This window comes from Salvia miltiorrhiza, chromosome 5 (assembly GCF_028751815.1).
Source record: "Salvia miltiorrhiza cultivar Shanhuang (shh) chromosome 5, IMPLAD_Smil_shh, whole genome shotgun sequence".
NCBI classification, from domain to species: domain Eukaryota; kingdom Viridiplantae; phylum Streptophyta; class Magnoliopsida; order Lamiales; family Lamiaceae; genus Salvia; species Salvia miltiorrhiza.
This window is the reverse complement of record NC_080391.1, coordinates 37255381-37280229: the sequence shown is the minus strand read 5'-3', so window position 1 is coordinate 37280229 and position 24849 is coordinate 37255381. Positions and strand designations below refer to the sequence as shown.

The 24849-nt window shown below is 38.2% G+C and overlaps 1 long non-coding RNA gene across 1 annotated transcript; it reads left to right on the top strand.

Moving 5' to 3' along the window:
* Positions 1-14606: 14606 nt before the first annotated feature.
* Positions 14607-17141, top strand: LOC131024298 (uncharacterized). Its single transcript, XR_009101744.1, has 3 exons — positions 14607-14838; positions 16228-16288; positions 16893-17141. It is a non-coding gene; the product is annotated as an uncharacterized LOC131024298 (long non-coding RNA).
* Positions 17142-24849: the final 7708 nt, after the last annotated feature.

The window sequence follows — 24849 nt, the reverse complement described above, 5'->3', positions numbered from 1 at the left end:
CTTCCATTCGCAACCTACATTAATGCAAGAACAACTTTGGATATTTCAGTTATATCCCATTTCATTCAACACCAACAGCAACCAACTCAAATATTTCAAGGTATATATGTTACTAACTCAATTCACTCTCTCTTCATATGCATATCTCACACCCAACAAAGCATGCTTATGTATTAGAAACTTAAAAATATAGAATTGAGTAATGCAGATGAACATAGCAAACCACGTTTGAGTACATGATTTATGACATTTCACAAAAATAGCATGGTCCATACATTGAGATATTACCACTGTACTAGAACCAAAAGTCATGAGAACTCCCATCAATAGCAGCATGAATCGAGATACAGTAGTAGAGGGATAGAGTAAGAACTTAGCTTTTAAGAATAAAGGACCGACTGCCCTATTCAGCCGAGCCCAAGGGAAGGCGAAAGGCGAACCTCGCTGATTCCAGGGCCCAACATTGACGGCGTTGCGCTAGCCGGCGATTCACAGACGACTCCAAGGAGACGGCGACCCATGGCGAACGACAGAGGCAGAGCCCTGCTGCTTGACGGAACTCGACGGAAACTAAAGAGGAGATGACGAACATCGGAGAGGCAACGGCGCTTTCCGACAGCGCGGTGGTGGTGGCGTTTTCAGGCGGAGCAACGCCGGCTTGAGGCGACGACGTCTCCGGAGATTTTAGAAAAGCGGCGAGACTGAGAGTGGGCCGAGATGCCAGGACTCGACCTCTGCCTCAGATGTGTATGTGCGTATTTTCGGAGCTTCCAGAGGGGGAAGAGATGGGGGATGGCGTCGGGCTCAGGCTCTACGCCGGCGCCGTCGAATTGAGAAGGAGAACGGCGACTAGAAGTCGCTGGGACTGCAGCAGCGGCCCCGATCGCCGATTTTGGAGTAGCAGCAGCGGCGGCGTACCCATCGCCTGAATCCAGCAGCAGTGCGGCTGCTCAAACCTTCGACCCCAGAGAAAATAGCAGCAGCGGCTCGGTGCGCCGCGGCAGTGGAGATTCAGGCGGAGCGACGCAGGCTTGAGGTGACAATGTCGCTGAAGATTTCAGGGGCGGCGGTGATTTCCGACTTGGGAGAGCTAGGGCTCGATTTTGGAAGGGGGAGAATTATGGCCCAATTTTTGGGTGGCCTCCCTAAATCTGAGAGACAGCTGCAAAAGCTCGGCCGGCACGGCCTTGCCGGAGCCGTTCGCAGCGGAACCGGCTGGAGACGGAGCGAGAGAGAGAGAGAAAGGGAGAGAGAGGCGTTCTGATTTTCGAGAGGAGAGAGTGAGATGGACGAGAGGCGCCGCCCTCGGTCAGGTGCGGCCGCACCGGAGTCGCGGCGGCGGAAGCCTGGTCTGAAGGCAGATTGAGATTGGGAGAATTGAGAGGAGAAGGCTGAGCGTGAATTAGGAGAGATTAGAGAGAGAGAGACCGAATTTGTGGGAGTATGGGAGTTGGGCCAATTTTTGGGCCTTGTATTATTTTTCCTTTGGGCCTTCCCTAATTTATTTCTTTTGGGCCTCATTTATTTTACTTGGGCTAATCCATTTTATTTTTCCTTCGGGCTGCTTATTTATTTCATTTGGGCCCAGAGTTATTTAATTATTTGGGCTCATTAATCTCATCTCAGTTGGGCCTTGTATCTTAATTATTCAGCCCAAATTTAATTATTTTACTTGGGCACCAGATTTATATATGGATTGCAATTATTTATTTTAATTTGAGCCAACTCTTATTTAATTATTTGGCTACCTTATGTTTGGGCCTTTTTATTTATTGGATTATTATTATTACTTCCCTCATATTTATATAAGCCCGATTCATGATCAGTCCTTATTAATCGGTTAATTGGACTCGTATAGTTTTAATTACAGATTTCGTATTACGGAGTTGTTAAGCGAATAATTCGATTGAGCTATTTCCTTTTAATCGATTACAGAGCGAGACCTATTATAATTATCAAGTGGGATAGAACACTCTAGATAAACGGATTCATTATAGTTATTATCCGACCTCATGCGACGAGCCTTATTTAAGTTATTTAATTTATTTAATCCGAGAGTTAGGATTAATAGTAGATTTCCCGGACTAATAAGTCGGAATAATGAATCATGCATAAGAGAGTCATGCATATTTATTTTTGCATTCTGCTCGAGCATATATCTTATTTAAATTTCTCGCAATAAAGGTCAAGCGCGAGAGCAATAACTAGATTAAAAGCCGCTACACCACAGCAAGAGTTGCTATCAGGTGGGCATTACTTTCATATATATCAAATGAGTTTCATATTACAGTTGAACAAGTTATTTCATGACAAAATCTTTGAATTGAAGTTATTTCAACTGTTGTCTTGCCATAAATGTTTCAATGTTTGGTATGATATCTATCTGATGTGGCTTTGCCAGTTATTATGCAATCGAATTCGGGTCCTGAGCAGTTGATAGCTATCCTGCCAGGGCTAGTGTACACCAGTGACCGTGAGTCATCTAGCGGGTTGGCCGGTCAAGTGACCGTGAGAGGTGGCCACCTCTCCGGCACACAGTTCCAGATATGATAGATTACAAGAGAACTTAGTCTGCAGACGAACCTTAAGAATCACAAATGAATTTAGTAAGCTTGGGCCTTTTTAGCGAAAAACCCCCTTGCTGTACTGTTTAAGATGGCATGACAATTTACAGTTTTGAAGCATGTATTTTTATACTTAGGCATACGTGCCCACTGAGTACTTTTGTACTCAGCCCTGCATATATTTCTAAATGTGCAGGTTGAGTAGCTGCCGATGGTGATGAAGTGACGAGCGGGACTCTTTTGTCTTATTATGTATTAATGAACTCTAGGGATACATGTCTTCATACATGTATTCAGAACCTTATTCCGCTGCGTACTCAGAAGTGTTATGTTATTTTGGCTAAGTCGGAGTTATCCGAACTTACTAGCTATTTGAGTCTATAACGACGAAACCTCCATTATATTATAAATATTCCTTTTGTTAACAATGATGAAATGCGATCCTTCCTTGTTTGATTATCCCCTTTCTACCCCGCTTCTAATCTCCCTCCATTAGTCACGGTTTCTCGGCTTAATTATCCTTAATTAGGTCCGGTCGTGACAATTACTTAGATGGCAAGCTGAGTGTCACACCCCAATTTTGAAGGAATAAGTATAATCGAGGTGTGAATAATTCATAGAAATAAACAAGGAACAACCATGTTAAAACCCGAATACTAAGATAACGAGTCGGGCTAGGCCTGTAACGCCCCAATTTTCATAAACTTTTCAAACTAAAATCTTGAAGAATTAATAGTTAAAAAATAAAATTCCTTGACTATCACAATTTAAACTAATTTAAAATCAACTTGCTAAAACTAAAGTAGTAACATAAAATAAAATGATAAACCAAAAAGTAACATGTTAAACTTAAATTTCTATGGAAAAACTAAATCTCTAGTCATTCTCGACTTCCATGGCCACCTCAACTCCAGAACTGCAAAACTGAGAAGATAAGGGTGAGCATATTGAAAATATACTCAGTGAGAAACCATGCAAATATTCACATATGCTTAAACATGCAAATAATTCACATTGTCATACACATATTCTGAATTCTGAGTGTTTCTGAATTTATGATCATGTACTTGAACATGATATTCTGAATTTCTGATCATGTACTTGAACATGATATTCTGCGTTCTGATCATGTACTTGAACATGATATTCTGCGTTTCTGATCATGTACTTGAACATGATATTCTGCGTTCTGATCATGTACTTGAACATGATATTCTGCGTTTCTGATCATGTACTTGAATATGATATTTTGAACATGTATCTAGACATGTATCTGAGCAAGCATAATCAAACATGAACTAAAAGCACATTCAAACATACATGAATATAACAACAAGCATATAATCCCTCACCTTAACCTTGCTTTGAAATATATGTTGATGCATCCTAAATGTATTTTTTTTTTCCCGAAACAAAAACTTAAACAAACTCCTCTGTGCGAAAAAAAAAGAAAAAAAGAAAAAAATCTATAAATTTTGTGTTTTTCTATTCACCGTTCGTAAACCCCTATATATACAAGTGTTTGGGAAAAGCTCTTGATAATCATGAATCTGATTTGAATAAATCACTTTTGTTTAAACCAAAAACTTGTACTGCAACATAAAATCCTTAAACAAAATAAGACTTAACCAAAAGATAGTGTTTTCAATTTTTAAAACTTAAAACTCGTATCCTATTGCAACTAAAATTACTATTTCCAAAGCCATTAACTTAATATAAAATAAATAAATATGTATATATATATATATATATATATATATTACAACCTAATAATTACAATAGAATTAATCAAATTGTGCTGACTTCAAAATTAAAGAAAAATAAATTGATCTAATTAATAACTAAAGAAAAATCAAGCTTCAGAACTAATTTAATCATACTTAAATCAATACACCAAGCAAGACATATATGTATATGGTTTTCGAAAATTACTGATCCTTATTGATAAGGTGACTAAGCTTTAAGAAAAGAAAAAAAAATTACAGAAGTTTAAAAAAATATAAGGAAAGCTTTTGTGACTTCTCAAAAGAAATCGACCCCATAAAAAAAATATTATTGTTATCAAGGCTTTTTAGCATGAAAAAAAATAAAATTGATGGAAAGGGATTCTGTAAAATTAATTAAAATATTTGGGGTGTTACAACCTATCCCACTTAAAAATAATTTCGTCCTCGAAATTTCTAATCATGCTTCATTCGTGTCATCTAAGCAATCTCACAATTCCAACTATTTCTAATGGATCTCAACGTAGTACTACTTGATCATAAAAGCATCATAAAAGAAATATATAACATGACATGTAAAATATCATAATAGCCATATACTTAAAGAATTAAAACACATACCTTGGAGTCGATCCAGCCCATGAGTTTCGAATGACTAGGCTTACTTAATCTTTTGAAAGCATTTTTTTTTACACGAGTCTACAGGAACGTAGACCCGCTCTGATACCACTATGTAACGCCCCAATTTTCATAAACTTTTCAAACTAAAATCTTGAAGAATTAATAGTTAAAAAATAAAATTCCTTGACTATCACAATTTAAACTAATTTAAAATCAACTTGCTAAAACTAAAGTAGTAACATAAAATAAAATGATAAACCAAAAAGTAACATGTTAAACTTAAATTTCTATGGAAAAACTAAATCTCTAGTCATTCTCGACTTCCATGGCCACCTCAACTCCAGAACTGCAAAACTGAGAAGATAAGGGTGAGCATATTGAAAATATACTCAGTGAGAAACCATGCAAATATTCACATATGCTTAAACATGCAAATAATTCACATTGTCATACACATATTCTGAATTCTGAGTGTTTCTGAATTTATGATCATGTACTTGAACATGATATTCTGAATTTCTGATCATGTACTTGAACATGATATTCTGCGTTCTGATCATGTACTTGAACATGATATTCTGCGTTTCTGATCATGTACTTGAACATGATATTCTGCGTTCTGATCATGTACTTGAACATGATATTCTGCGTTTCTGATCATGTACTTGAATATGATATTTTGAACATGTATCTAGACATGTATCTGAGCAAGCATAATCAAACATGAACTAAAAGCACATTCAAACATACATGAATATAACAACAAGCATATAATCCCTCACCTTAACCTTGCTTTGAAATATATGTTGATGCATCCTAAATGTATTTTTTTTTTCCCGAAACAAAAACTTAAACAAACTCCTCTGTGCGAAAAAAAAAGAAAAAAAGAAAAAAATCTATAAATTTTGTGTTTTTCTATTCACCGTTCGTAAACCCCTATATATACAAGTGTTTGGGAAAAGCTCTTGATAATCATGAATCTGATTTGAATAAATCACTTTTGTTTAAACCAAAAACTTGTACTGCAACATAAAATCCTTAAACAAAATAAGACTTAACCAAAAGATAGTGTTTTCAATTTTTAAAACTTAAAACTCGTATCCTATTGCAACTAAAATTACTATTTCCAAAGCCATTAACTTAATATAAAATAAATAAATATGTATATATATATATATATATATATTACAACCTAATAATTACAATAGAATTAATCAAATTGTGCTGACTTCAAAATTAAAGAAAAATAAATTGATCTAATTAATAACTAAAGAAAAATCAAGCTTCAGAACTAATTTAATCATACTTAAATCAATACACCAAGCAAGACATATATGTATATGGTTTTCGAAAATTACTGATCCTTATTGATAAGGTGACTAAGCTTTAAGAAAAGAAAAAAAAATTACAGAAGTTTAAAAAAAATATAAGGAAAGCTTTTGTGACTTCTCAAAAGAAATCGACCCCATAAAAAAAATATTATTGTTATCAAGGCTTTTTAGCATGAAAAAAAATAAAATTGATGGAAAGGGATTCTGTAAAATTAATTAAAATATTTGGGGTGTTACAAGGCCCCTTTGGATCACAAGTTTTGTTTCATATTTCTGACAACCGACGTTCATTAACATAAAACTAGAAATTTTAAATTGAAGCTCAACATGAAGTCATCTTAAGTTGAGAAAACAAAAGATGTATAAGAGTTATTACTACAGCGGAAGTCTATATAGAAATTGAATCCTAACCTCAGCTCAGTCCCGTCAGCACCGGCCAGCCAACCTGAAAACATTTGAAAGTATTTTTGGGCTAAGTACTAATGTACTCAGTGGGCATGCATTTTCATAAACATTTCATATTTTCGTAAAGACAGTTTATCCAATTATACTTGACATGACTTAGAAGGTTTTAAATTGAAAGAACTTCTAAGCATGTTAAAATAATTTCTTTCATTTGTGCGCACATGTCACACTCCCTTTCTGTTACTCGCTGTGATCCCGGACCTCTAGCCACCGACGGATCCATTTCTCCCATTGCACTTGCCCTGAGGACGTAACTCAGACAAGTTGAATTGACCTCGGGACGCTACCCAGGCAGGCCCTTACATTACATGCTCCGGAACACATCCTGTCGAACATCCTTATAACGCCTCTGGCCAGTGCCCGATGGAGATCAACCCACCAGGTCAGCTAGCATGTGTACACGATTCTCAGACAACGTGTTAGGTCATAAGAGAACCTCAATTGATTAACTTTGCGAGCCTTAAACAGAGCAGAGTGCACATAAACATTTTATTGGATAAACAGTTTTCATTTCATTGAATAAATAATTTGCATTTAAATGAAACATTTAGAGCTTAATAACTCAATCATACTTTATACATTTGGAAAGTAAGCCCACCTGGATAGGCAAAGCCTGAAGATCATAATCACATAACTCGTCTTGGGAAAGCGGCACTAATCCCCTTGATTCATAAAGCCTACAAGAAATTCTATTCTTAATAGGTCTCGTGAAGCTAACTTAAAGTCTTAGTGGATGTACTAAACATACTTGATTCATCACGCCGGGTTTCCAAAATTTAATAAATAAATAATTGAAAACTAAATTCTTGAGTTAAGGACACCAACAATATCCTTACTCGATTTTCTTAAATAATTGGATTTATAAATAAACCAATTAAATCATGAATGCTTTCACTCACAAAAATACTTGATGCAAATCATTTCATGCTTAAACATAATTGCACATAATAATATTAATATTATTATGCAAATCATTCTTTAAATTAATTAATTAAGCTAATGATAGCTCAATCAATTAATTAAAATGAGGCAGCCCAATTTAATGCACCAGTCCAGTTCGTTTTTTTTTTTAAAATGAGGCCCAAGACTGAATGAAATTAATTGGGCCCAAAACTAAAGTAAAAACCAGCCCACATCTCAAATGAATAATATTACCCAGCCCAAATCTAAAGCCCAATACATCAAACCCTATTACCCTCTTCCCCCCATCAGACACGCACGCACACACTTAAACTATAACTCCCTCACTCTCTCAAGATCTGCCCAGCGAAATCGCCGCCCCTCCGGCGAGGCCGCGCCGCCGCCAGTCAGCTTCTCCATCCGACGCGGAGACCCTTCCCACACAAACACCCCGCGCCGCCTCGTTCCTTGGTGGCGGCGAAGCGCCGCCGCCTCCCTCTCACTACAAGAATCCGCCCCCATCTCCTTCTCTCTCTCACAAAGCTCCGCCGCTGCGGAAGCTCGCCGGGGAGCAGCGGCGATAAGCCGCCGTCACCCACTGCTCTCCCCTCTCCGTCCGTGGCCGAGCGCCAACGGCAGGGCCGCCGCGCTCTGGCCTCCCTCTGTCTGACTCCCGCCGACGACAACGCCCCCTTCCCCCAACCGACGGACGCATCAGCTGACAAAGCCAACCGCCGCCGCTGACCTCCCTCGTAATCTCTCTCTCTCTCCTCGGTCAGTGGTAGACCACCACCACCGCCGGACGGACAGCAGCGATGGGCCGTCGTCCCCCCCTCGACACGACTCATACCAGAAAACAGCAATTACTTCCACAAAAGCCAACATGACTTAAGACTCAAGATTCCATTTTTATCAACATGCTTCAAATCATCTTCTACTCTTCTTTTCTTTTAACAACAGTCATGCTTTGTATATATGTATGTCAGTGTATGCATATGTATTTTTTTGTAAATGCCATTTGTTCAAAAGTCTTGGTTCAATCCATATGTGAATATAACATGAGAGCAAAATTGTTGCCTGCTATCCATTAGAGATTTGAATACTGGAAAAAGTGCTTTACTAAATTTGGGGTGCTAACCGTGAACAGAGATAAAATGGGCAGAGTGATTTGTAGATGAAGCATTGAGAGCTTTCGGTTGAGGTTGTGGAGCCTGAAACGTGTGGTATAGGTGAGTGGAGTTGAAAAAAAGATCACACATATTGCTTTCTTTGAAATCTGAAAGATGGACTATGGAAGGAAATCAAAGTTCACAGCTTACCTTGTTCGGTTGTGTTTTGCTTGGCAGAGAAGAGAGAGCTTTGAGTTGCTGGGAGTTGTGAGGAATGTCAAACTAATATGATGCATTTGATTTGGTAGAAAAGTTGGGATTGGATTGCCTGCAAAGGCATGGCCAAAAGTTGAGTTTTGAGATTGCTTGAAATGACAAGGGATGGTGTAGGGTGGCTGATGGACAACATAGGGTATGGGTGTTGATTGGACAAATAAAAACTTCAGGGTTTAATAATCGGTACTGTGATTATCGTTCAGTGTTTGCTAGATAAATAGCTCGTGTAAATGCTTGAATGCTAATTTAAATAAATATGCGATGCATAAGAATTAATAACTAAATTTACAAAAGCTTTTTGTAAATCATTTATTGTTGGAATTAAAATAAATTCTTTTTTTTTTATTCTCCAGCGTGAATCATCTCATACTTCTAAGTTCAAAATTTACTCTAAATTTAGCTAGGGAAATGTGGGGCGTTACACTGAGTGCCAATATTATGATTTTAATATTGTCATTTTGAAATCTGATGAAAATGTTCTTACAGATTTCTTAACAAGGGATGGAGCTAACTGAGGTTGACGCCATCATGGAAAACCAGAGGCAGTTCCTGGACGACCTGGAGATGCTACAACAAGAATGGCAAGAGTGCTTACTCCATGCCAAACAAGCGGGACAGATACAAACGGATGATGAATCCAAAGTGTCCAACCGAATACGAGAATGTCTCAAAAAGATGTTAAGTCTTAATGAGGCAACCCACAAGCCGCTCATGCGCGGGATCATGGCTCCCATGATCGAAGCAGGCCTTACCGTACAGGTCGGATTACCTATAGCAGGGGATTCAAATACCCCTAGCACAAGTTCTGAGGCTAAGGTGTCAAAACCGGATCCTCGAGAAAAAGATGTTGCTAAGGCTTCACCGCCCGAACCAATATGTCAACCCTCCACCTCTGGGGTAAAAGAGGGAGAGATCAGTCTTAGGCCGCTGACAGGCAAATCTAAGATTGATACTAATATTATTGAAATTTCTCCTATTTGGCAGATGTACCAATCCAGGTGGGAGAAACTCAATACCAGAAAGGGACTCAATCCGAACTATTGCTGGGTTGATATCAAAGGAAAATATCCTCGTGTTTGGATGACCACCGGAGCCAATCCGCATGAGGTAAAAGAATGGTATGAATTTGGGGCGTTAGCCTCAGTTTATGCTATTTCGCCAGCATTCAACGAAATCAAGGGTCTACCAAGGTGGATCCAAGAAACAGTTTATGATGCTTGGTCAAACAATCCGTCTCTAAATAGAGGAGACGTCCTGGAGTTATATTTTCTCAGTGCAGCTCCAGAACCAGCAGGCAAAGGGAATCATGAAGCTTTTCATTTTATTAAGCTTCGGAGACCCGACACAGAGGCCTTGAACAGAATTAAGGCACCAGATCACCAGATCTCCATCGTAACCACCTTTACGGAGGATCAAATCTCCATAAGACGTGCATGGGGACTATGGGTCTGTCTCACAGAGATGGACAAAGTGAAGTACCAATTCAAGTTCTCTCATAACGCAGGACTTGGATCTTTCCTGTTAAATTCCATGACAGGAAAAACTACAAGCTTCGCGGAGAAGGCCTTCGAAGAAAAGAGGCAGATTCTCTGGCGAAACAATGTGGCGGGAAGTAAAGAAACTCGTCACAAGTTCTGCAACATGGCTCATGTAGGCCATTGGGTAGATCATATCTGCACGGAGTGTCTGACGCAGAAGGAACCGGAGTTTGGCAAAGGCTTCTTTCCAAAGCCTAACAAGAAGAAGTTCCGGTCCGACGAGTATGAGGAGCACAAGACTCCTCATGGACGAGCACCTCGGGCACCAAAAAAGTAAGATGCCCGACAAAGAAAAGGGAGTCGTGTGACTCGGGACATGAGGACCACCCACTAAAAGAAAAACGATGAAAGTGGGTGGATAATAATGCAGGCCAACTACACACTAACCGAAGTGGGTAATTCTACAGGAACTCCACTCATCAAAAGAAGACAAAGGATGGTGGAAAAATTGCAGGCTAGCCCCTCACAGCATTATTAATGAAATAATGAAGGATGGGACCAGGGAAAAGCACCACTCAACGAAAAGACAAGGTCGAGTGGAAGGAAAAGTAGCTGGACCTCACCAACCATTATCACAAAAGGATAAAGGAAGGTTCAACTCCATGTGAAGGCACTAACTAGTGTTGGCAATTATGGCCGACAAAAGAAGGTGGCTATCACCATCCAAGCAAGCTGGCCACGAAGAAGGAATCCAAGGCCAACTACCAAGCAATTATAGAGGGCATCAAACCTCTATATAAACCCAAGCTCTGGAGAGAAGAGATCATCGAAAAATTCACAACTCTTTCACACACCACACTCTCTCTCTAGAAAATTATCTTTGTATTTTAATTTCTGTTTTTAAAAGTTTTTCAATTTTAGTTTTAGTTCTTTTAATTTTATGTATACAAGAATTAGCTACTAATGAGTAGCTAAACAAGTTTGTCTCCTCCCTGATGGAGAATTTTACGAAATAAAATAAATATTTTATAATTCCTCTATAAACGCTTTGTTTTGCCCAATTTTCCGGGTTAGTAAAAATAATTTTGTTTCATTTATCAACAAAAGTATTCGACGCCGGAACACAGTGAAGGAGGAAGGTTGCAACCATCTCTTGCGAGTGCATGGTTGGACAAGAGCCTGGAGGGTGGAAGGTCCGTAAAACGCGACGAGAACTGACTCCTGAAGGTGACCATTCGGCGGAAGGTATAATGTTGATTTATGTTTAGATTTATTTTGAAGTGTTACGGAAGCATGGTGGGCCTGTATTTTGTATTGTATCTTGGTTATATAATTTTAGAATACTCTGATGGATCATTTTGCCTAAAGAAAAGTCATGTTGGGAATATTTGTGATTTTGAATAATTGTTGGGCTAGGTTTGGAATTATTGAGAATTGGTATGTTAAAATTGGAAGGACTTTGAAAGTTCATGTATTTTGGCAACAAATTGAAAGTTTGTGTTTAAATTCAAAACTGAATGAAAGATGGTGTATTTTAACAACATTAACCCAATTTAAAATACATAAAACTAAGAGTGGATTTTGATAATACCCAAAAAATTATAGTAAAATAAAATAACTAGCCACAAATTTTAAAAATTAAAAGAATACCCACAATTACAAATTTACCCATAACTTAAAAAATTAAAAATATACCCACTCACAATTCACACACACTGAAGGTGCAAATTCACAACAACACATAAGTTACTCCCCAATCAGTCAAAATTCAAATAATTACTCTCTCTTCAATTCTTTCAACCGCGTCTACTTTCTGTCGCCGCGTCAATCTCCTTTCTCTCACCGCCTCACCACCGAAAAACGAAGCATCGTCGCGAGTTGCCGAAGAAGAAAGCGCCGTTGTACGGTCGGAGCAGTCGAATCATCGCGCCGCAGAAGAAACCGTGATGGAAGAAGAAAACGTTGCCGTTCAACAAGATGCAGCAGACTCAAATCTTCAAGTTGTGATCCACTGTGGGGAGACAACAAAAAATGCTCTAGAGGAAGAACAAGCAATTAATCCGAAGAAAAACAACAAAAGACAAGGTATGCTTAGATTTAAGTGAAACATATTGTTGAGATACATCTTGAATAACAAATAAATGATAGATATGTTGTTAAATTTTGAGGTAGATGTTAAAAAAGTTATTGCATGTTCGAATAGCATGATTCTGTAAGATGTATGATGATTTTCTAAGACTTTCATACTTTGTGTGTTTTAGATCTTGTGAAATACAGAAAAAACAAAAAAAAAAATTATTGATACTAGAAAATAATTGTCAAGTTAAAGCGTAGATATCTTGTAAAACACTTGATTAATTTTTCAGATTTGTGTGTTTTAGATATTTTGAAATAGAATGTTTGAATTTTTCAAATGAACCGTTGTTCTAGAATTCACAACCAATGCATAGGGTTTGGTTGTGAATTCAAGTTTTAAAGATAGAATTCACAACCAGACTTAGACGTTAGTTGTGAATTAAAACTCTAGACCTTGATTTAAAAATAAAATTTGAATTAAAATCTAAGAATTCAAATACATTAGATTCAGAAACAATAGATAGGGCTTGATTGTGAATTAAAGTTTTAAAACTTCATTTCACAACCAATACCTTAATTTAGTTGTCACTGCAATTCACAATATGTTTTGGATTCAGAAATAATAGATAGGGCTAGATTGTGAATTAAAGTTTTAAAACTTTATTTCACAACCAATAGCTTAGGTTGGTTGTGACTGCAATTCACAACCTGTCATATTTGATGGTTGTGAAATATAGCTTTTAAAGCTTGATTGAAAAAAAAATCGAATTAAAACCCAAAAAAAATAAAAATACTATGTTTTAGATTTAGAAGTAATAGATAGGTTTTGGTTGTGACTATAATTCACAACCTGGCATATATGATTGTTTTTAAATAAAGTTTTAAAGCCTAAAATTATTGTGATTGCTTTCTAAATCATGGTTTTAGGTGTAAACTAATATACTATACAGTTCAAATGACTAGTACTCTTTTATAAGTTTCCATATTACTGTTACTAATAAGTCACAACTCATCTCTTATCTTATACTTGCTTGATTCATATACTTTCATTACAACTAAATATAATAGTATTAGTGGTGAAATTGATAAATATCTCCAACTCATAAAATTACTTTATTTTAGATGTATTTTACTAAGAAATTATGTTTTGCGAACACATAAATTCTACTCCCTCCGTCCCATTATTGTCGGTCATATTCTTTTCGGCACGGAGATTAAGAAAGAGATTGTTATGTGTTAATTAAATGTGGTCCACCAAAATTAATGTAGTGACCCGCTCTTTTATCAGTATTTTAATTACAGTATTGTGTGTTAAATTTTCTATCTGCCAGTAATTGAAGCGTTTTATGTTTTCATCTATGTTTATGAATTTCGTATTTTGGAGACAGAGTCACTACACTAGCAAGCATGCAATTATTTATCTTCGCGTGTTTAAGACCGCGATAAGAATCTTTGAGTCGATGAATAATTATTATTCAAAGGTTGTAATACCCCGGATTTTCGATCCTAGGTTTCACTTGATCCTATTGATATTACTAGGATATGATAGATCCCTGATTCCCGGTTAAAAAGAATAATTATCCTAGCGATGATTTAATGAGTCTTGATGCCTAGGTTTTCTCTTAAGAAAGTCGGTAAATAAGAAGATGATTATTTTTATTTTTTCCGTGTGTTGTTGTTTTCAATAAATAGGTATATTTATTTTCATTTCAAAGTATGAAAAGCAAAGTGCATATTTATTTCTAATACGAGTTTGTTTTAGTTCGGGTTTGAGCGATTACGGGCCGTATAGAGGGCCAAGGGTGGGCCGATTTTTAGAGAGGCTTGGGCCGATTTTAAGGCCCTATTTTAGAGCCCAAATGCAGCCCATTTCAGCCCCAAAGCCCACTTACACATCAGCCACCTTTCTAAATTCAAAAGGGGACAAAAAACCATCATGACTTGGCATTGGAACTACCAAATTGCATGCCACAAGGCACCTTCCATTGGTGGCAGCCACCCCCACCCTATCCTACCCCAACTTTTAGTGCATAGCCTCCCCAAAAGCAAGAGTGGCTGCAAACTTCTCCCATTCCATTCATTTTCACTCCAAGAAAGTGCTAAGGCAAGAAAGTGCTCTCACTCTCTTCTCCCCTCTTCATTTTCGTCCCTCCACATCTCCCCCACTCCCAAGACTCTTCTCCCACCATTATCACACTCCATAGAAGCTCTTGAAGCCCCAAGAGGAGTATCAAAGCAAGGGAGAGCATGGGAAAACTAGGGCGTAAAGTTAGAGTGAAGGTTGTGCTTCGAGGGTGAGTTTTCTTTTGTCTTCTCAACTGAAAATACTTTAAGACCACGGATTTTTACACATATGTGTGCTATATTGTGTGAGGATATGTTTTATGGTCGTGGATGTTTATTTTGGTAGAGTTTATTGGGTGAAAAATCGTGCATGAGGTAAAGCTGCGAATCTGCCATAAGCACACTGCTCCGGCAGTATTTTGCAAGGCGATTTCAGCCGTCCAAACGATGCCCAAAACTTCCCAAATTAATTATGTGTCATATTTTATATGTTTTCTACACTATGGTATATTTTCAGAATTTTTAGAGCTCTTATGATTTATTTATGAATTGTTAAACATCACTGCCCGTCTGGAATGCATTTCTGGTAAACAATCTTTGGGAAGTCATAAGTCACGTTTCAATCAGTAAAACCCTTTGAAACATTAATATGATACTCTAGACTCCCTTATATTTCGTTTGAAACTGGCCTCACTATTTTTGGATGAGGGAAATGCCCGGTATAATTCTTTGAAGTCTAGTTCTTATTCTGTGTATCCTCCAGTAGGTTTTACAAACCTACGACTTTGAGGTGGCAAAGACCAACCTAAATCTTTGATTCTCAAGCCCATTTTTATATTGAATATCCATTGACATGTTCGGAACTTATTTGTTCATTTGTAGAATTTTTGGTAAAGCCTAAAGTGGTTTTTCTGAATTAAACTTTGAATCTGCCGAACTTGAACTCTTTTTGTGCACTGAACTTTGGATATTAATATCTCCTAAACCATGAATCTTCTTGGGGTAAATTCAACTGGAGAGTGTCACACTCTCTCCCTAGTTTTCAGATTGACCCTTGGAGTTCCCAGTGGCCTTTTGTAATGGGAGATATGAATTTTTTAAAGAAGGCCCATTGACTTGGTTCTAATCTGGAAATCTGAAGTTTCCAGATTTTTGCTTGTTAAGTACCCATCTTTGAGTGGGCATATCTTGCTCGTTTGAACTCTGTTTCATTCGATTCAAATTGGAGAATGATCCTTGAAATGTCTAGTTTCTAGAATGTCCTTAGGAGCCTCATTTAGAGATCCGAGGCAGAATTGGTGTCTGTTGCAAAACAACCCCTTAAGAGCTCAAGTTGTTGAATTATTTTCTAAGTTTGAAAGTTGGTTTTAAATGATGTTTCATGAAATATTATGTATATGTGCATGACGAGTTTGGGATATATTTTGTGTAAAGTTTTCATGAAAATGAGTGAGTTAACCTAGATAAGGCACCAAGATAAGCTAACGTATGTAAAATGCATAATCCCTAGTTCGATTTTTGCGTTGTAAGTCCGGGAATAGGTTGACCTAGAGATCCCAAGTAGACAACGGTTTTTGTTATCCATGATATGTGCTAAGAGTTAAGAACTCGTCTTGTAGGAATTGGTTCACAGGACGGTACCACCGCCTAAGATCACCTCTCTTCCACACTGAGGATCAGGTGGGCATTACTTTCACTATACGTATATGGAGATCCCCTACGTGTCGTAGGCCTCTTATACAGATGAATGCATGAGATGTTTAGCTGTTAATTTCAGTTTTATATATCTATCAAACAAGTTTAATGCTACCGTTTGAACAAGTTATTTCGTTACAAAATCTTTGAACAAGTTATTTCAAGTATTGTCTTGCCATAAAATGTTTCAATTTCAGTATGATATCTATCTGCTTTGGCTTTGCCAATGATGTAATCGAATTCGGGTCTTGAGCAGTTGATAGCTATCCTGCCTTGACTAGTGTACACCAATGACCGTGAGTCATCTAGCGGGTTGGCCGGTCAAGTGTTCGTGAGAGGTGGCCACCTCTCCGACACACAGTTCCAGATATGATAGAATACAAGAGAACTTAGTCTGATCAGACGAACTTTAAGAACCACAAATGAATTTAGTAAGCTTGGGCCTATTTAGCTAAAACTCCCTTGCTGTACTGTTTATAATGGCATGACAATTTACAGTTTCACGATGCATGTTTATACGTTTATTTAGGCATACGTGCCCACTGAGTGCTTTTTGTACTCAGCCCTGCATATATTTCTAAATGTACAGGTTGAGCAGTGGCTGATGGAGATGAAGTGAAGAGCGGAGCTTTTGTCACAAGTTAATGAATGAACTCTTGGATACATGTCTTCATACATGTAATCAGATTATGTTATTCCGCTGCGTACTCTTAGGTTTTATGTTCTTTCAGTTAAGCCAGTTTTATCTGAACCTACAAGTCTGTTCGAGTCTTGTGACTAAACATCAGGTGTATTATAAATTTTCCCTTCTTTAAACAAATTGTAGTTCGATCCTCTATTATTTGTTCACCCCCTTTTTATCGCCGTCGATAACTGTGTCCTTAGTCACGTTTTCCTGGCTTATTTATCCTTAATTAAGTCCGGTCGTGACAAAAACTCTCTTTCTATCGCCGTCGATAATTGTGTTCTTCGTCGCGGCTTCCCGGCTTAGTTATCCTCAATTAAGTCGAGTAGGGTCCGTGACAATTAAAGAGTTAATTAAATCTTTCTTGAACCTAAATCTGTCTTCTTCTCCATTTTCCGGCCGACGTCGTTGTCGGCGCCGGCGACAATCGCCCCAAATCAGACACCAATTTCCTCATACCCCAATTTCCCCAAAACCAATCGCCCCAAATCAGACCCCAATTTCTGGGACAAAATTGAATCCTCAAGCACAAAAAGTACTTCAACGTTTCATCAAGCAGGAGGCTTTGGTCTTGGGGAAAGCGGCACCCACTGATGACGAGGGGATCGAGATTTTGCAGGTTTATTCCAAGGAAATTAGCAAGCGGATTCTTAAAATAGTGAAGACCAGATCTAGAGAGTTAGCGGCCGCTCCGGGGACTGCTACGATGATTTGCGAGCTGCCATTCGCCGAAAATTGAAGGGAAAAAGCAGGCGGCGGCGCCGGAGCTCAGAGAGAGGCGGCGGCCATGGGGGTCGCGGCGGAGGGAGGTGCGAAACCCTCGATTTTTCCCACGGATTCGCGGCGGAGCTGTCGGCGAGTGAAATCGAGAAGCTGAAGAGTTTGCCTGAGATTGCAGACGAGAGGACGGGGCGGGGCGGCGGTCGTCCGCCCGAGAAGAAGAGATAAGGAGGAGAGGCTTTTTTGGGGGAGGCGCTGAGTGTGGGTGTGTTTGTGTGTGATTTGTGTTTGTTGGAGAGAGATCAGAGCTGAGCAAGGGCGGTCGGGAAGGGAAGAGGGAGGAGAAGGGGAGGGACGACGGCCGGCGGCCGGCGTCGCTGTCTGCCGCCGAAGAAGAAGAGAGAAATGAGAGGTTTTATGTGTTGTGTGTGTGTGTTTTTTTATTTTAAAGAGGGTTTAGGTTTAAGTAGAAATTTTAATTAAATGGGCTTAATTAAATTAAATGTTTCCATTTTAAGAAAGTGGCCAACAATAATGGGACAGACCAAAAAGGAAATGTGGCCAACTTTAATAGGACGGAGGGAGTATTATGTTTTACAGATTCAATGGGTTCGGAAATGAGAGATGTAAAGTGCAGAATTAACTTCCATTGCAGAGAATCAATACTGAAGATTATTCAAAAAGTGTTGAAAAGAAAAGGAAAAGAAGCTGTGACCACCATCAAGAAAAGCTGCTTGGGGAATTTTCTGAATCTCCCAGTTACAATAAACAAATGTGGAAGTGCAGTCCACTATGTTATCTCAAGAGAGATCATAGTTGGAGAAAAAATAGACGAACTAAGTTTCTGCATTAACGACAAAAGACTGCGGTTTACAAGGTTTGAATATGCCTTAATAACAGGGCTCAGGTTTTGAGAATTAAACTTCAACAAGGAAGGAGGCGCCATTATAAAGGGAGATTCGCTTTTCACAAGAAGGTTTGATAATATCAAAATGACTGTTAAACGGCTGAAGGATCTATTTGAGCAAGGAAAGATAACAAAAAATACATCAGATTACATAAAGGTGGCGAAGATTCTATTGGCCTACTACTTTGTTTTGGCATGGAGCCGAAAAAAATAATAATAGAGCAATGGATGTGGGCTATGGTTGAAAGAGATGAAGATTGGGAAAATTTCCCTTGGGGAAGCTATAATTATCAACACTTACTGTACTACATCATCAAAGGGATCAAGACGACACCATCACGAAGGGCTGTAGACGGAAAAGATAAGGTTGAAGATATATGTCTTTGGATGCTCCACTGCATTCTTGGTAAAATTCTAAACAATTACCGAATTATGTACTATTTATAATATGATGATTACAATTCTAATTCTGTATTTTTACTATACAGGCATGGATATACTGTGCAATATCAGAGTTAGGGAAAACCTATGGTCATGTCAGAAGTAAAACTGCACGTCCAAGGATATTCAGATTCAACTACTACAAAACGAACATTGTGGTGACGAAGATTACAGGAATGGTAAGTAATATTTGATTCATTAATGTGTTTAATATGATTCCTTGAGAAGTATTATGATTTACTGTCATAATAAATCATAAATCGTTCAAATATTAGAAAAAAAAAATAAGTAAACTGTCCTACAATTCACAACTAGAATCAATATTGGTTGTGAATTCATGATTCACAACCAACATTCCTGCTGGTTGTGAATTCATGATTGAAACATCAAATTCACAACCAACACTCCTGGTGGTTGTGAATTGATGCTTGAAAGATAAAATTCACAACAAACACTCTGTTGGTTGTAAATTAAAATTAAAACAAGGAATTCACAACCAATACTTATGGTGCTTGTCAGAAAAGTTCACATTAAAGTTCAAATATAATACATTGCTTTTGTAAGAAAATACTATGTATTAACTACATACTATGTACTGCATTTGCATGAAAGAATGATTCCAGATTCTGAAGAAAGTGAAACATAATATTGGCTCTCCATAGAGCCTGAGGATAAGCCACTGTCACTGAATTATGCAAAAGACAAATACAATGTGGTCCAAATCGAAGAGGTCAATAGTCAGCTGACATAAAAGTCGGTGAAGTTCTACACACCAAAATTGACACCAGTTGAAAATGAAGAAGAGGAAGAGGAAAATGAAGAACAGCAGGAAACATAAGAGGAGCAAATCGAAAGAAAAAAAATAAGTTGATAAAGACAGTGACACAGAAACAGAACAGGCCACACAAACAGAAAAAAGTCAAGGCAACAGAGGCAAGAAGGTTGAAAAATATAGAACAGAAGCAAGAATTGAATCAGAGACTGTAATACCCGGGCTTTTGATGACGTGTTTAATTGCTTGAGTTTGAGTAATTAGGGTTTAGATCCCTTGTTAGAATTTACTTTACATTGTAAAGAGATGATGAGTTATGTGAAGTTTCTTGTTATTTTTTTTTAAAGACGTTGAGATGTTCTTTTAATGATGTGAGGATAATGTGGAATTTTATATCCGTAATTGAGTTTGAGTATTTGAATAATTCGAGATAATTATTTGAATGAGAACGGTGAACTCGGAGGTGAGATCTGAGTCCGTTAAGACGTTTTTGAAGTTTTTGACTTTTTGACAATGAATAGTAAAATACTGCTATTTCGTCTTTTTGTCGACTTTCAAAATCTTACGTGCACGTCGTCGAGAAATATTCTTAGTTTTTCAATACGAGTCCAATAATGAAAGTTTTTATTTTTGGACGATGAGTGAATAGTAAATCGAGATTTCTCGATAAACGAACTGAGCTCGTTTATCAGATTTTCGAGAACGGGCTTACGTTTTCTATATTTATATAGAATTATGAGTGTAATGAAAGTGAGTAGAGGTTGAGAGGGCAAGTAACGAAGAGTACGGGTAGTTAGTCGTTAAAACGAGACGAGACAAGACGAGATATTTAACGGCTAAATATCTAGACTTACCCTACCCTTGACCACCCCCCAACCGCCCAAGCCCCCCTTTTCTTTAAAGTGTCGGCTGTTAGCAGCCAACACCCCTCACTTTTCATTTTAAAATATCTCACACACACTAAACACACACACATCTCACGCACATGCTCCATTAAAGCTTGGAGTTGGAGCTTTCGAGCTCCGTTTTGAGCGAGGAGACGAGCCCCGATCATCTTTCCTATCACACATCTAGGTAAGAGTCATCTCTACCTATGCTTTGATGGTTAGATTTTCAAGATTAGTCGACGTCGAAACACGTCGAACTCTCGACTTCATTTTGAAACGATGTCGGATCATTGTGAGTTTTTAGTATGTTGTTCTTGGGTAATTGTTGAACATGTTTAATGAAAGAGTTAAGGACGGTTCGAACCCTAGCTATGAAACCCATGAGGGCAGCCCGTCTATGTTCGTCGTCATAGCTCGTCCTTCGATTTTTATTTAATCGTTGTGACTTGATATATGTGCTTAGGAGCATGCTAGGTTTGTTGTATGTTAAATTTGTATTTTTCCAGGCATGATAGTCGTGAGTTATGTACGTGCATGGCTGTTTTGTGTCGTGAGTTATGAGCGTTGCATGAAGAATGTTTGTATGTTGTTGTGTTCTAAGATGGAAGTTGAGCATGAAAGATTAAGTTTGAAGTTTTGAGGAATGTTAGATAGAGAGAAGCATGAGAACTGTATGGTTGATGAGCATGTTAGATTTATTTTGAAGTCTGGAGAAATGGCAGGAAATGTGTAGGATGTTTGCATGAGTTTGCAGAGCATGCGTGAGTTTGAACTTGGCAAGTTAGCTCTGGCTGTTGAGTTCAGCTCTGGCTGTTGAGTCAGCTCTGGCAAGTCAGCTCTGGCTGCCAAAGTCAGCTTTGGCGAGTTAGCTCTGGCTGTTGAGTTAGCTCTAGCAAGTCAGCTCTGGCTGCTAAAGTCAGCTCTGGCGAGTTAGCTCTGGCAAGTCAGCTCTGGCGAGTCAGCTCTGACTGCCAAAGTCAGCTCTGGCAAGTCAGCTCTGGTTGCCAAATGGCAGACATAACACCAACCCGCCAGAGGTTGTTCACCTGCTTGCTCATAGCCCAAATGATGAAGCTCCCAATCTCCTGGATTGACGAACCATCCACCATGAACCAAGTGAAGAGGGAACCCCAAACCTGTCTAGCAACATCGCACTCCCAAAACAGATGACTAATATCCTCGCTCGCATTCCAGCAAAGAGGACACCAACCCGGACTGATGTAACCAAAGCGACTTATAGAACTGGCCGTTGGGAGCCTGCCCAGAATAACCCGCCAAGTCACAATAGACCGGCGCACCGGAAGAAACGCTGCCCAAATCCACTTGCCCCAATCCACATCCGGGTAACTAGGACGAACATGATCCATAGCAAGCGCAGATTAAGCCTATTGCAATGAAAACACTCCTGCTAGCATCAACTGGACAAATCACGTCATGAAACTGCAGCAACAAAAGTGCTCTTGTGCAATAATTTTACTAACTGCCTTCACTGGCCTACCAAATTTAAAGATTTCAAGATTCAGAGCAAGCTATCTCAAAGCCAACAACATCAAATGCTCCTACAACAGAAAATGGGCAACCAAAGATCCAAAACTGCATCAGTTCAATATGCAGTCAAATGTGGAAACGGAGAACATATAGTATAAAGGTCAAGAATTTGATTTGGTCCATGTCCTATATAACTCAAAACTTTTATAAACATAGACCTCTATTGCAAAATACTATATCACAATATAACAAAATTAACAAACAAATCAATTGTTCACAGCAAAACCACATAATTCAAGTCACACAACATGCCCACATATTGTTCTAAAAGAACTGGGGGAAAAAGAAAAAAACAGAGCTGCAGAACCGCAAGATTACCTCTATTGCAAAATACTATATCACAATATAACAAAAACTAACAAACAAATCAATTGTTCGTATAATCGTCTATGTTATTGATACAAACGATGACGAATCAATTACCTTCCCCACGATCAAGAGCCAACAATCCTTGTTGGTGCTGTGCTCAGAGACCTCAGCCGAAGTAAAAACCTTAGACATTGGAATCAATTCGAAGAAAATCAGAACTCAAAAGCATAAAAAAAAATCAATGTAAAAGAAACACAACAAAAGAAGAAGAAGTTTACCTTGCGTCAGATGCAGCGTTTATAATTTTTACAAATGAATTTATAGATAAAAATCTAGGTTTTAAGTTTCCATTGTTAAAATTATTTCTAAAATTTGTTCTTTCTAAAATTCACAATCATTCTATATTTACCAGCAATCGAATCATTCTATAATTTGGTGTATCAGCAATCGAAAATTAGTCAGCATATGATTAGTTATTTTTGTTAAATCGGTGGACTAAAAAAATCAGAAAAAAAAAAAAATTACCATGGTCGTGGTCTTGAGCCACTGCGGCCGTCGGGTTCTGTAGATAGGGGAGAAGGGAGAATGGAGAAGGAGAACCAAGGGTTCAGATGGCGGTGGCGGTCTTCGTCGTTGCTCGCCGGGAGCTGGAGGAAGGGAGGAGTGGGCGTATGGAGAGCGTTGGAGAAGGTGGTAGGGGCAAATGACGGTGGAGGGGAAAGGGGAGCGGCAAATCGCGGTGGAAGATGGCAAATCGCGGCTGCGGCTGGTGGGGCGAATAGCCGGAGGGGGAGGGAGGGAGGATGAAGGTGGCATCGGAGAAGGTGGAAGAGGCAGATCTCTGGCAGCGACTTGGTGAGGGGGCAGACGGCGGTGGAGGGGAAAGGGGACCGGTGGGGCAAATCGTCGGTTGGGGGTGAAATGGATATCTGGTGGAGAGGAGAAGGTCGCCGGTTGGAAATCTGGTGGAGGAATTGATGAATGTGAGGGTGAATTGGTGTGTGAAGGGAAATTGGTGATATCGGTGGATCTTATTTTCATTACTAATATAAATAAATAAAATAACTTAATTAAATAATATAGTATATATATAAACTAGCTTATGTGGAATTATATTGTCACGTCAGCGAAACAGAATTGAGCTAGAAGCTCTAGAATTGCAGGAATTTTAAACCTTGAATTCTTAGACATGCCAGGTCTTGAATCCCAAATCGTATTATATAATGATTGAGCTTATACCTATAGATAAAAATTTTAACTAAAGAGAGAAAATTGAAAAAAAATGAAATTAGAAAGATATATGATGAAAATAAAAAATTAGAATTAAGTTATTTTTATAAAATGAATGTTGCTTATAAAATAATGAAAAAATAAATTGAGGCAGATGAACTTAGTTTTTGGAATGTTATTTTTACAACTTATAAGCTCTTTAAATACTTATTTTGCCAAAAATATTGAAGAAGCTTATAAGATATTTTAAAGAGCTTATAAACTCGGCCAAACACTCTAAGTCTCGTAAGCCTTCCTCATAGGGAGATGGCAATGGAGTTAGACATAGATAGGGATGTCAATCGGGCCAGCCCATCGGGTTTTCGGGCTAGCCCTATCGGGTTTCGGGTTAGTCGGGTGCGGGCTAATCGGGTTGGAGATTTTTTTGGGTTGTAAATCTTCAACCCTAACCCTAAACTTTCGGGTTTCGGGCTAGCCCATAGGGCTAATCAGATTAAAGGTGTAAAAATAAAATTATCATTTGTATTTTATTATTCCTAATGATCTAATGTATAATGTATAAAATATACATAGATATTAAAGATATAAATTATATAGCAAAGCATGAAATGCAAAAATATAAGATATTCAAGATTACATAAACAAAATTATATTAAAATGAGATAGTAAAATTTAACATGTATCAATGCACTAGAATCAATCTGGATTATTACTGAATAATTAGTGGATTTGCCATGCACGTCTCATTGACCGAAAAAAAAAAATTTGGTATCACTTTAAAATGAGATACTAATAATTAATTTCTAACTAATGAGATACTAATAATCAATTTCTACAAAAAATTCGTAATTAATTTCACTTTTTTTAATGAGATTGCACACACACACACATATATATATTCTAACTAATTAATTTCACTTTTTTTAATGAGACTACATATATATATTTAAGCAAATATCATAGATCAAAACATAACAAAAGTTGTAACTGGATACTTCAGTCACAATTCCGGCAGCCCACCGGGTTTTCGGGCCAGCCCTATCGGGT